At 44.0% G+C, this 13,931-nt stretch overlaps 1 protein-coding gene across 1 annotated transcript in view; it reads left to right on the top strand.

Moving 5' to 3' along the window:
- Window positions 1-13,931, top strand: part of CHN2 (chimerin 2) — a 332,030-nt gene that overhangs the window by 75,789 nt on the left and 242,310 nt on the right. The window lies entirely within an intron of this gene.

The raw sequence follows: 13,931 nt of genomic DNA, 5'->3' as shown, positions 1-13,931 counted from the left end.
ATGTGAGCCAGGACCCAAAATGGGGTGCCCCAGGAGCAGAGGAGACATGGGCAGAATTTAGCCATGGTGTCTCTCAGGCTCTCCTGGACCATGCCCCTCAGTGCAGACTGGGTCATCGCACATGCATGTGGCTTTTCCAGTAGCATCTTCAAGATATTGCTCAGCTTCCAACATGAACCTTTCTCTTATGGCACCACATGTGACAGCCTTGAGAATTTCTCCAGACTGACTCTGGTTGGAGTCAGTCTCTCAGCCCAGCTCTCGCCCGTCCCTATTTTAGCTTCCTTTTATCAAGTCACCTGCCAGGCTTAATGCTTAAAGCTCTATAGGCATTCTCTCCTTTAATCTTCTCGGTCACTCTGTGATGTAGGTGTTGTTATTATGCCCATTTTACAGATGGAGAGACTGAGGTGTTGAAGGGTTGAGCTGTCTAGGTTAGACAGCTGATAAGTGGCAGAGTGAGGATGCAGATTAGTCCTCCCTTCCCTAAAGCTCAAGCTCTGAACCATCCTTCCCTGTGACTTATTCGACTGAGGTGGAATGCTATCCTGTGTTCAGCTGCTTCTCAGAGTTGCTTCATTAGGCGGGACCAGTGATTTGCAACCTTGGTTGCACACTGAAGTCACCCATGAAGCTTTAAAAAGTACTCTTGCCACCAGAGATTCTGATTTTGGTTGGTATGAGGGATATCCTGGGCATTTTCTGGACCAAAAGTTGGCAAACTTTTTCTTCAGAGGACCAGCTTGCACATATTTTAGGCCTTGCAGGGCCATATGGTCCATGTCACAACTACTCAATTCTGCCTTCATAGAGCAAAAACAGCCATGGACAATACATGAGCAAATGAACATGGCTGTGTTCCAGTAAAACTTTATTTACAAAAACAGGTGGCTGGCCGGAATTGGCCCATGAGCCACAGCTTGCCAGTGCTTAATCAAGTCAGGCAGTTCCTTAGTAGATTCTACCCATCACTGGTGAGATTAGAATTTATTTTTCTTCTGTGTGTCAGGTGTCTATCTGTGGTGTGGGGTTTCCCCCTCCCCACCCTACGCACCCCCGTACCCTTCAAGCCACTGCTTCCTTGTGGGGTTGGTGGTATTGGCCCAGTTTCTATGATTTGTCTCTTTTTGTCAAGGACCCGACTTCCCCCCAGGTCTGAAATCCTGACGTGAACCATCCCCATTTGGTGGGGCTCCTTTCTTTCTTGCTAGCCCTTCCCCATGAGGAGTTAAAATTGTCCCCCTTTGTCTTGGCTGGCAGCCAGGTCTTCTGTAATTAGGAGGATTAGCTGGTTCTGCAAAGCTGCCGCCTGTCTGACAGGAGGACTGCCCCTGTGAGCATGTTTTGCATTTCTGCCCCAGCACTCCCTGCCTCCAACACGTTTCCCTACAGAGCCATCTCCTAGGGAGGTCTGGCTCTCCAACCCCTCCTCACCCAGGCCCCCGCTTCCTTCCCTTTCCAATCGACCTTCCACGTCTGCCTTGTGCTTGTAGTTTGAGTAATAGCATCATTTTCGCCTGAGGAATTCAGTCTATCAATTAATTTTCTTTTATGGAATATTAATAGAGTATTCCTGAAATTATGGGTTGTGATTATTTACAAAGTCAAAAGGGCAACTGGAAAATGAAGCTGCTGAATTGCTTGTGGCAATTGGAGTTATGCCCCAACCCCCTAAAAATAGCCTGCTTTCCTTATCTTCCCTCATATGTCACCTTGTCCTTGGTAATGGGGTATAGAGACACCACAAAAACGCCAGACTGAATGGAAACTCTTAATATAGGTGACACCTAAGATAGTAACAGTTCATATACACAAAGTCTCAACTTACAAGTTAGTTGTTTAGACATTGAAATGCATTTGTTCCACAAACATTTATGGAGACCCTAATTTGTTCCATGTGTCATGGGGGGTACAGGATAAGGTTCCCATCCTCATGAGAGAACCCATCACATAAACAAATAACTCTCTAACCATATGAGATGTGCCATAAGGGAGAAGTGTACACAGCTCTGTGAGAGGAAAGGCTGGAGTCAATGCCTGAGGTTACAGGGAAAGCTTCTCCCAGGGGGTGAGAGGCAATTGTTTAAATAAAGTTCCCCACCAGGAACAGGAGGAAAGCCATTCCCGGGAGAGGCCCCAGTGTGTCAAGGCGGGAATGGGATGCAGTTATGTGCCTGTAGTGTGGTTCCTGGGGGGATGGTGGGAGCCGAGACTGGAAAGGGACAAGGGGATGTGTAAACTATTTTTGGCAGTTCCAACTTTAATGGGCAATATAGGCCAATACAATACTTTTAAATAGAGAGATAATGCTGGTCAGTTTGTTTTAGGAAGAGCTTCTGGTAAGCAGTGGGGATCCTGAATTGGGGTGAGGGGAAAGGAATGAAGGAGGGGTTTCCTATTAGGAGCTGGTGTAGAAAGGAAGAGATTCTTGACTAAGAATGTGAAGCTGGGATAGGAAGGATGAGGAAGGTATGATTGCGCTCAAGAGATGCGATTGAATGATGAAGACGAGTGAGAAGTTCTTTATGGTTAAAAATATAGAAGAAAGAGTGGTGCTTCAGAGGGGTGGGGAAATTAAGGAGTTGAGTTTTGGACCTGTTGAGTGTCCATTAGTCTGTAGGTCATGTGGGCTGAAACTCAGGAAGGAAGACTGGAGGTAAAAATAATAATAATGCATGGCTGTAATTAAATCCGTGGCAGTGAATGAATTAACCAGAGTGTGTGAGAGAGAAGAGAAGGGAAGGGAAGAGATGGGATGGGAAGAGAATAGGACAGGTCTACAGCAGAATCTCAGGGAACACCAGTATGTAAGGAACTGAGTGAAGGATGAGCCAGCAAAGCAGACCTGCTCTCTGGACCAGTTATGAATTTGGCAGTGTTGAATTGAGCAGGGGGACCTATTTACACCTGAGACTGAACTAGCATGTACCACTGGATGAGCTTCAGGATGTGTTAAATGCCTTGGAATTTGCCATTACTCCTACCATTAAGGAAATAAAACTCCATTCATCTGCTCCTTCATTTACTAATTGAACAAATAGTCTAGTGAGTACACGACAGTCTACTGGGCACTGGGTATAGATGTGGTTCCTGTGATCTGTTGCTCATAGCTTAGCAGAGAAGACAGACGTTCAGAATAAACTTGGAAACAGATGTTCTCATGAAAACGACCTGTCGTTTTTAGTTGTGTGGTTGTGAGCAAGTCACTTACCTTCCTCAGTCTCAAGGTCTTCATTCAGAAAAAGTGGATGAGGATGTGTAGAAAAAGGAAGGCTCCTACACTGTTGGTGGGAATGCAGATTGGTGCAGCCACTATGGCGAACAGTATGGAGGTTCCTTTAAAAACTAAAAATAGAGTTACCATTCTAATATTCTTGCCTGGAGAATTCCATGGACAGAGGAGCCTGGCGGGCTACAGTCTGTGGGGTCACAAAGAGTTGGACACGACTGAGCTACTAACACTTTCACTTTTGCCTTTTTTTCAGAGTTACCATATAATCCAGCAAGCCCACTCCTGGGTGTATATCCAGAGAAAACTAATTCAAAAAGTATGCTACCCCAGTGTTGGTAACAGCACGATTTAGAACAGCCAAGACATGGAAGGAACCTAAATATCCACTGACAGATGAAGAGATAAAGATGGTAACATGCATACATACAGTGGAATATTACTTAGCCATAAAAAAGAACTATAGTCAATATCTTGTAATAGCCTATAATGGAAAAATATGAAAAAGAATATATATAAAATATGAAAAAGAATATATATATATGTAAAATTGAATCACTTTGCTGTACACCTGAAACTAACACAACGTTGTAAATTAACTTTAATTTACAATTTTTTTTAAAAAGTGGGTGATAAGAAATAGAACAATACCTAAGGCATATATAGGGCTTACGTTTATAGCACCCTTACACATTTTATCTAATAAACTGAAAACCTTGATGCTTTAAAAAATTATATTTGTTGAATAAGCTGTGTATTCAGATGGTACAAAATTCATGAAAAGGTAAATAGTGAGTCTCCCTTTCATCCTGTCCCTAGTTTTCAGTTCCTCTTCTCAGAGGACACTGGTGTTAAGTATTTCCTTGTGTGCCCTTCAGGAGTGTTCTCTGCATGCACAACTTATCATTTTGTGTGTGTGTGTGTGTGTGTTTGTGTGTCTTTATGCATGCAGTTATCTTCTTTCCTTTTTTTTTCCTTTCAAAACTGGAAGCATGCTATTCACTGTTCTCTCTCTTGCTTTTTTCACATAACAAAGTATATCCATTCTACAGCAAAATTTTTACTTAAGTAACCGCCTAGTTTTGGACATCTAGATCGTTTCCAGTACTCTGCTGTTATAAACAACGCTGCCTCAATTCCACATGTGCAAGTATATCTATAGCATTAATCCCTAGGAATGGGATTGATACATCAAAGAGAATGCATATTTATAATTTTGATGATGAAGAACAAATTTCTTTCCATCACAGTTCTACCAAGTTATGCTCTTATCAACAAGCTCTCCCTAGGTTATGAGGATCATAAAGTAATACATTTAAACATCTTTGTGAGCTGAGGAGGGGTCTGTATTTTCACGGGGTTCTCATCCCCCTCTTTCCCTACACAGTAGCTCTTTGGCCTTCTGTCAACATTGTGAAAAGTGACAGTTATACGTAAGGGGGCAATTCCTTACAGTTCTGTCTATCTGTGGCCTCTAGGAGATATTTATCAGTGGGGTGTCTTGATGTGGGAGATAACCCCTGCATCCTAATCATCCTTGAAGTGCAGATGATCTTGGGGCCAGTCCTGCTCCCTGGGCATCAGCTCCGGGAACACATCCCATGCTCTGCACGAGTGTGTTGAATATCAGGACACCAGCTTCTGTGGCTGGCGTGGGGTGGCTGGGGCTGTTAGGGATGCTCCAGACTCACTCCTGCCTTCCTACGTAAGCAGCCCGCAGACAGATGTGTTGACTCCCAGCGGCATGATAGAACAGGTCAGAATGGGAGCTATGACCTCAGCTGGTTTCGGTTAGCGCTGAAGATGTAACTGATAATGCATGTCAGCTCATTTGTCCATACAAGCTGTCTGTGTGGAACTGTGTTCATTACTACAGGTTCTTCTGTTTGTTTTGAAAACTCTATTTCATGTTGGAGGTAGGTGTCTGGGAAAAGAAAGGACAGTAATTAAGTGAATCCATGGTAGTCTCTTATTGACTGCTAGTATTAGTCACTCAGTCATATCCAACTCTTTGCGAATCCATGGACTGTAGCCTGCTAGGCTCCTCTGTCCATGGACTTCGCAAGGCAAGAATACTGGAGTGCGTAGCCATTCGCTTTTTCAGAGGATCTTCCCTACCCAGGGACTGAACCCGGATCTTCTGCATTGCGGGCAGACTCTTTACCATCTGAGCCACCAGGCAGCTCCTCAATTCAACTCAGGAAATGTCTACTGAGTACCTACTACGTGCAGAGCACAGAGATGCAAGGTACTGTATTTTGAAATACTGCTGACAGCTCCAGCTGTGTTGGCTATTTGCATTGACTTTGGCAGACTGAAATTGCTTTGCCTTTTCCCTTTGCTAGCCTCTCATTATAGTTTTCATTGGCAAACTGGTTGCAAACCAGAGCTGATTCCCTTAGTGCAATTAGGAGGGTTCCTGAAACTTATTTTTGAAAATGAATTGTTATAAAGTGAATAATGTTTTAACTGTAGTGGGGGGGGGTTTCTATTAAAAGGAAATTCTGATGCTGAATGGTTTTGAAAGGTGAAACATTATTTTCTGATTTATCTGTTTGGTAAAGGAGAAAATTTAACCTAAAGGGGAAATAAGTCAAAATTTAATAACTTCAGGAATCTAAAACAATAGCAGACACAAAAAAATATTTTGAAGATCTGATGAGTAGTGAATAGTAATAAAAAAGGATCACAAGACAGAATGCTAGCTGATCTGAAGGAAAGACATAGTCTTATTTGCTGGGCTAATATTAGCAGATCTTGCCGGTATTAAAAAAAAAAAGAGAATATGGAGAGAAGCAACAGAGAAAAAAGAGAAAGTTTGAAGGAAAAAAACCCACACACAGAGAGAAGAAGAAGAATAGCAGGTGGTAGACACCCGAAGTGGCAGAGGAAATTAAACCCAAATAGTGAGAGTGACAGCAAAGAGGAGAGCTGGCCCGTTGGAGAGGAGACAGAAGCCACCTCTCCATGAAGCTGCAGGTATGACCCACTTTAGCAGCTCCTGCCTGAGAGCACATTGGCCATAGGATATCTGACTGCCACTGGGTCCAGTCCTTCCTAAGGATACCGAGTATTCTGCGCAACAATACCTTATAAGTTTCCTTGGGTGAACCTGACGCCAGGTTGCTATTCTAAGTGCTTTATATATGAACTCATTTAACCTTTCTAGCAACCCCATGAGGAATCATTATCCCCACTTTATAGATGAAGTAACTGGGTTGCAGAGAGAGGCTGAGCAGCTTGCCCAAGGTCACAAGCCACGAGTGGAAAAGCTACATGTGATTAGTAGAATTCTGTGATGGCCCCCAAGATTCCCTCCTATTGGTGCATAGACCCTGGGAGTCCTCTCACCTTCAATGTGGACAGGATTTGTAAACATGATGGGATTTCACTCTCTTGAATGAGCAGGACAGAAGGGATTTTGAAGATATAACTAAGGTTTCTCCTGAATAGATTTTGAATTAATCAAGTGGAAGATTTTTCTGGATGGGCCTGACCTAATCAGCAAATCCTTTGTAAGAGGGTCCAAGCGTTTCCCAGAGAGAGAGAGAGAAGTAAAGCAAAAGCATCTTCTGATGATCTTCAAAGAAGCACGCAGCCAGGTTGTGAAAGCCTGTAGTGGGAGTCCATGGCAAGAACCAGTGAGTGGCCTTAGAAGCCAAGAGTGGTCCCTGGCCAGCAACTAGCAATGAAATGAGGAGCTCAGCCATCAGCTTCAGGGACGTGAGTTCCACCAGTTTGGAAGGAGACCCTGAGCTCAGGAAGGAACACAGTCCAGCTGACACCTCAGTTTCAGTCTTGTGAGACCCTGGTCAGAGGAGCCAGTTAAGCCCTGCTTAGACTCCTGTTCTGCAGTGAGGGTGAGCTGGTAAGGGCGTGTTGTTTGAAGCACCAAGTTTGTATTCATTTGTTAAACAGCAGTGGAGAATGAATGCACTGGAATTTGAACCCTGTGATTCTAGCTACAGGCTCACCTGTTTCCTGACTTCTTGGTCTGCCTCTTAGGAAAAGTCATATCTCAGAAATCACTGATTGCTCAAACTTCCAAGTTAAACAGGGACCTTTGAGATCATCCAGTCCTGTGGCTTAAGGCAGCCTTTCCTTCACAGCAGAAGCCTGTTGTGTGAACGGCTGTGTGTATAGGCACAGGGGAACTTCTGTGCCTATAATGGGGGACAGGGGCAGGAAACTTGTACCATAATGGAGCCCCACTGTCTCAACTGCTTCTGTCTCCTCTTCCTTGAGGCAATTCTGAGGAACAGAGCTTAAGAACCACTGGTCTGATCCAACAATGGTCTTTATACTTCCCTCGACCACATCCTTACCCTTGTCATCTGCTGACTTCTTTCTGTTTGAATGCCTCCTTAAAATTTTCTTTCCATCTGGGGACCATTCCTTTGGAAAGTTGTCTTTCTGTGGCATTAAAACTTGTTCTTCTGAAATGCCCATCATTAGTTTAGGTGCAGCCACAGGTGATGCATGGGACAAATGGACCCCTTCTTTCTCAAGACAGATTATTGTATCATTAAAGACAGCTCTGCTGTTTCACATAAGCCTTCTGTTTTCCAGGCAAAACATCTCAATGTCCTTCTAGGCACTTCCAGTTCCTTCAGCATAATGGTCGCTTCTCTCCTGAACTTCAGTCTGCTTATGTCTCTCTTAGAGTGAGGTCAGGAACCAGCACCGAACTCCTGGTGCGGTCTGCTTCACATGAGCTGCAGCTCACCTCACACCAGCCGCAGTAAAATGTTCTATTTTCATCAATGAAGCATCAGACCACACAGTAGCTTCTTGGCAATCACAGTGCAGAGTTAACTCATACCATGTATAGTGTCAACCAGAGCTCCTTTTTCACACGTGTGGCTGCTAAGGTGTAATAATCGACTTGTGTGTATATATTTTAAACCAAACACAGGCTTAATGTGCTTCGCTCTTCTGTTTCATCAGGGATCTGGAATATATCTTGCTTGATCCTGATTAGGTCATCCAACAATATTACCCTTCTTCCCAGCATCACCTCAACTCTCAATTTGATCAGTATGCCATAAATATCCTCACTGGGGTTATTGACAGAATTTTGGAACTGAACAGAGCTGAGGTCATAGTCCTACAGCATCAAACTGATGGCCTGCTCCCAGTGTTTGGGAATTTTCAACAGTTACCAATCCAACTCATTGTATCACCTACTGGCAGTCCTCCAGCTCATAAAGGTACCCTCAGAAATGTAATGAAACATTTCCTGAAGTGCAGGTATAGGGTGTTGAGTCTAGTTCTCTGACCTCCCAAACCAGGAGGTCACAAGAGCTCCTAGTGAGCACTCACAAGCGTTGTATAGCATCTTTTCCAGGTGGTGTGTCTGACCACCAAACTTCCATCTGTAGTTTGGTCCTTCTGAGATAAACAACATTTTGTCCCACAACTCTCTTCTCTCTCATCTTATTTGTTTCCACTCAGACTCGCATGAGGAAAGATACAGACTTGAAAAGATAATGGTGGATCTTGGGATGCCTAAAAATTGAGACAAGGTTCATCTTTATTTCAGAGTAGGGGCTGATCCTAAGTTTCCATAAGAAGTAGGGTAGTGGCTTTGGTAGGAAGATCAGGGCAAGCTGAGATGTGTGCAGTTAGAGGCAAGGTCTGCATGTGGGGATGGGGTGGTGAGAGAGATGGGGGCGGGGAAGATGATTGTGGTGCTGCGGTTTCCACAGGCATGAAGTGCAAGCGTCTGCAGCATCAACCTTTTTTTTTTTTTTTGCCCTGTCCTTTTGCCCTTTGTCTATCAACTAGATTGTACATGATCACAGGGCAAGGTGAGAAACAGACCAGCCTGCTAAATTTAGTGGAGGACATGGTCCTTGGCACCCCGGGGCACAGCCTCTGATCCATGTAGAATCTTAGAGAGAATGATGAGTGCTGATCTCCACCTTAAAGTGAAGATTCACTGATTTTAAAATTCACAGAGGAATCATAAAACTTATATGGATGGGCTTGGTGGAGGTAGTCCATGATTATAAAATTAACTATGATTGTCCTGTCCTGGTTCATTTTGTTCATACACCTCTCTCCTTTATAAAAATGAAAGTTGCCACGTTTTTCATAGGATGACTGTGATACCCAAAGACCAAGAGTTGCTAGCAGATCATTGTAAAAGAAGTATTTTAATTATTGTGGTGAAATTTTACCATGTAACGTTCACTGTTGTTTTTATAACCCAGTATTTCAATCACCATCTCTGACAACTGTTGCAGTGTCTCTGGGGGAGGAGGTCTACTCACCTCCTCTGCTTTCTATGTATATGTTTCTGGTGGGGTGGACTCCACATTCTGCTCCATGGGGCTGTGTGACTGGGTTCGTCTGGCCAACCAAAACATTAGCATCCTTCTGCAGATGGTGACTGCAGCCATGAAATTAAAAGACGCTTGCTCCTTGGAAGAAAAGTTATGATCAATCTAGACAGCATATTAAAAAGCAGAGACGTTACTTTGCCAACAAAGGTCCATCTAGTCAAAGCTATGGTTTTTCCAGTAGTTATGTATGGATGTGAGAGTTGGACCATAAAGAAAGCTGAGTGCCAAAGAGTTGATGCTTTTGAACTGTGGTGTTGGAGAAGACTCTTGAGAGTCCCTTGGACTGCAAGGAGATCCAACCAGTCCATCCTAAAGGAAATCAGTCCTGAATACTCATTGGAAGTACTGGTGTTGAAGCTGAAACTCCAATACTTTGGCCACCTGATGCGAAGCACTGACTCATTTGAAAAGACCCTGGTGCTGGGAAAGATTGAGGGCAGGAGGAGAAGGGGATGGCAGAGGATGATATGGTTGGATGGCATCACCAACTCAATGGACATGAGTTTGAGTAAACTCTGGGAGCTGGTGATGGACAGGGAGGCCTGGTGTGCTGCAGTCCATGGAGTTGCAAAGAGTTGGACACGACTGAGTGACTGAACTGAACTGAACTGATGTTTGGCTCAAGTCAGTGAGATGCAGGGAGACTTCACCTGGAACTTTTGGAAAAGAAGTCCAAGGAAAAGTCTCCTGGACTTGGAATTGTTAGGTTTTGAGGCTCAAGCTATTTTGGCAGTCTGCTTCTAGGAACAGAGAATCTCAAAGAGAATGGAACCACAGAGGAGGTTGAGTTGAAAGATAGAGCAGAATTGGACTATTGCGATGTGAGGAGGTGCTTATTATGAGGAGGCACTGATTAAAATCTAGACCCTGAAGTCAAAATGTTTGCATTTGAATTCCCTGGTGGCTCAGCAGTAAAGAATCCTCCTGCGATGTAGAAGCTGCAGGAGATGCAGGATTGCAGCATCGATCCCTGGGTTGGGAAGATCCCCTGAAGGAGGGCATGGCAACCCACCCCAGTGTTCTTGCCTGGAGAATCCCATGGACAGAGGGACCTGGTGGGCAACAGTCCATAGGGTGGCAAAGAGTTGGACGGAACTGAAGCGGCTTAGCAGGCACTCCATTCACTAGCGGGGTCCGTCATGCCTCAGTGCCTGTTTTCCTCATCTGTAAAATGTTGTGACAATTGGGTGAGTCAAGTGAGATTCTGAGAAAGTAGCCTGCATTTGATATGGACCATACAGGTGTTTGTCACTATTTGAGCTCTGTATTTGTCACTATTTGAGCTCTGTGTTCAGCCACCTGAAATCAGACCCTCCTCTCGATTTTTCAGCTCTAAGAACAATATAGTTGCTTTTCATAATTACCCATTTGGATTTTGGTTTTGGTCACTTAACCCATAATTAGTAGATTCAGTGAAATCAAATTTTTATTCAACTTCAAGTTTTGTCCTCCTTAATGAGACTAAGATAAAAATAAAGCAAAGTCAGATATTCCTTTCCAGATTGTTACCCAGTGGTGAGTATGACCTCAGAAGAGCCTAATTCCTTCGCCTTCGCATGTTCTCAATTGCATTTGTTGGAAATTCACTTTTCAGAATTTCCTTTAAAAAATACTGCATATATGCCTCCTTAGCACAGTAGGCAGTGCGTCAGTCTCATAAAAAATACTGCACGTCATGGTTATCTAAGAAAACTCAAAATATTGTCATCAGATTTTTCACAGCAAGAGTATGCTCTACCTTCTTTATCCCCAATTCATGAAATATTGTTAAATGTTGATATAAAAGAACACTCTGAATGTGGAAGAAGGTAGTTGGCTGGGGCCATGGGTGGGAGGGAATGGAAAACAAATCAGAAAACCTGAGGATTTACCTTGTCTTCAGCACCTACTTGGCTCTGTGGTCTTGAACATGTTATTCTCCTCGGCTTCCTGGCCTATAAAATAGGCAAAGCGATGCCTGAGATTCCTTTCTTATTGATTTTTAAATGTATGAAAACTTTCATAAGCATCTTAAATAGTAGATTTAATTGTCGTTGAAATCATGAAAAGGAAATGAGAAAAATAGTAAATCTTAAAGAGACCCACTCTGTATTTTGTGATAGCTACCTTAGAATTGGTAGTATATAGTTTAAGGTTTATTCATCTGGATCTGAGGGGTTTTGTTTCGTCTTGTCTTGTTTTTTCCCTAATTTCTTCTGTCTAAAAATCCATGTGGTCATTTCCCTGAGCCCTGCGCATCCGTGGTAATCATGCAGGATCTTGGCCATTTAGGCTGAGAATTGGAGCCGGGGCCCTGGGCCTCTGGTCCGCTTTAATGAGCAGGCAGCACACAGAGAGGAACAATAAGGTAACCAGAATAGCAAACAAATAGTAAACTGGAGAAAATGGGGAGCAAGACATGCAGACAAAGCAGATGAGGAGAATTAGCTGAGGGAGGTGGAAAGAGGGAAGCCAGAACTGTGTTAGCCTTCCTTTTTCTTAGACTGTAAAGCCAGGCCTGACGTGTCACGGGCACGGTGGATGTTTGTGGAGTGGGGAGGCGAGTGATGAATAGATGCAAGCATTTGGCTGCATGTGGACACACTGGCTCCTGCCAACTCAAGCTAGCCCAGGGACAGCAGAGGAGGGACACAACAAAAGAAGGCTCAGGATACCGATGTACCAATGCAAAATGCGTTTTCCACCGCAGAAGGGAAAATACCGTAAGAGGCGTTGAATGAGGAACAATGAGACATTTGAGCAAGCCCCTGAGTTGCTGACTAGCTCACACCAATGCATTTGTTCTTGAAATGTGGCGCTTATTTGCAAGTATTCATTTCATGCCTCACTATTTGGCTTTTAGGTTGGACTTAATTAAAAAAGCTGTAGCATCTTTGAGTCCAATTTCCTCTTTTCACATAGCATCTGTCCCTGACAGCTTGTGTGAGGCTCGACCACTTGTTGAGGCCCAGGCTAGAGGAGGAAGTGGCAGGGGAGAGGCGGGGTGGACAGACGCCTCTTGTTGGAGGTGGCACTCTCTGATGCCACGCGGCCCCGTCACGTGCTTCTGAGGCTTCTTGGTTTCAGCACGGCAACAGATGTCTCCGAGAGGGGGATGCTGGCAACCTCACAAAGGCCAGCATGACTGAGGGTAGGCATGAGCGCACTAACAGTAGAACAAGGCACAGATGCCTGTGCCCTCTGCTCAGAACCGAAAAACAGGCCAAACTCGCATAAGAGCAAATTCTAGAGCTGAACAGTGGGGGCGGATGGCAGAGGGAAGATGCTTGTTTGGAATAAACAGTATCCCAAGGGGAAAAGCTCACTATTTCTGGAGGCAGGTATGCCCCCATGCTTTCTGTGTTCAAATAGATGGCACAGAACATAAAAGTCACTTCTGGGCTTGGCTTTCCTTAGATGTGGTCCTATTTTTGCTTTGCAAAGCATAGCTACCGCTTGGTACATTTACCTGGAGGTTTGGTTTGGAGTGTGACTGAGAAAGAGAACTGAAGCTTTCTCCCCTTAGATCTGTCATTCTCATTTATCAGGACAAGCCTATCAGTAAATCCAAACAAACCTGTATCTCATTTTGGAACAAGTAATTGAGTTTGTCTTAAGCAAGCTCTTACAGATGGAGCGTGCACTTAATCCACTTTCTGTTTGATGTTTTTAGTGTTGCTTTTATAGCAGTTTGTTTGAAGTTCAAGATATCAGGATTTAGGTCTTTGGAGACTTCATTCTTAATTTAAAGGAATCTTTGGAAACTGCTTGGGCCGTGTATTGAATCTTGTTCCTGAAATTAGCCAGAATTTCCCTAACTGTGCTTGTGCTATTTTATAGCATGAGGTCTGTTTGACCAAATGTATGCTGGATTTTTATTTTCTTCTTGGAGCTTTGCTTGCCTCCTACCCTCCCTCCCCCATACTCTGGCTGTATTTTGTTGCTTTGTTGCAGAGGCGACTGACACCATGACGCATCCCACTTGAAGCTTATGGTTAAAGCCTCCTTCTCTGTGGTTCTGTGGGTCTTTGAATCTCTGCTGCGCTCCTCATTTTCTGGCAGTTGGTGCCTGAAGAATCTAGTCGGCTTGATTGCTGAGCAGATTGTCACAGATCCATGGAAGAAGGCCATTACCAGGCCACATTAGGGCTTAAGCACTGCCTCAACCACATGTCTAGAAACCAAGTGAGGTCAGGAGCCACAGGGGGGCCTTTGGCCAGGCAGCCTTCTTGTAAGTCTGGAGTGCCACCATGGATAATGTTTAGTCACTTTTACTGACAGGTTTCCAATTACACAAGTAACAGAAGGATACTTATGGGAAAATTAGAACAAAGCACAGATGAGCAAAAAAAAAAACCTCTCTGAAAATCCTTCAT

The sequence above is a fragment of the Cervus canadensis genome, chromosome 3, assembly GCF_019320065.1.
Source record: "Cervus canadensis isolate Bull #8, Minnesota chromosome 3, ASM1932006v1, whole genome shotgun sequence".
Taxonomy (NCBI): domain Eukaryota; kingdom Metazoa; phylum Chordata; class Mammalia; order Artiodactyla; family Cervidae; genus Cervus; species Cervus canadensis.
This window is presented reverse-complemented; position numbering and strand designations above follow the sequence as displayed.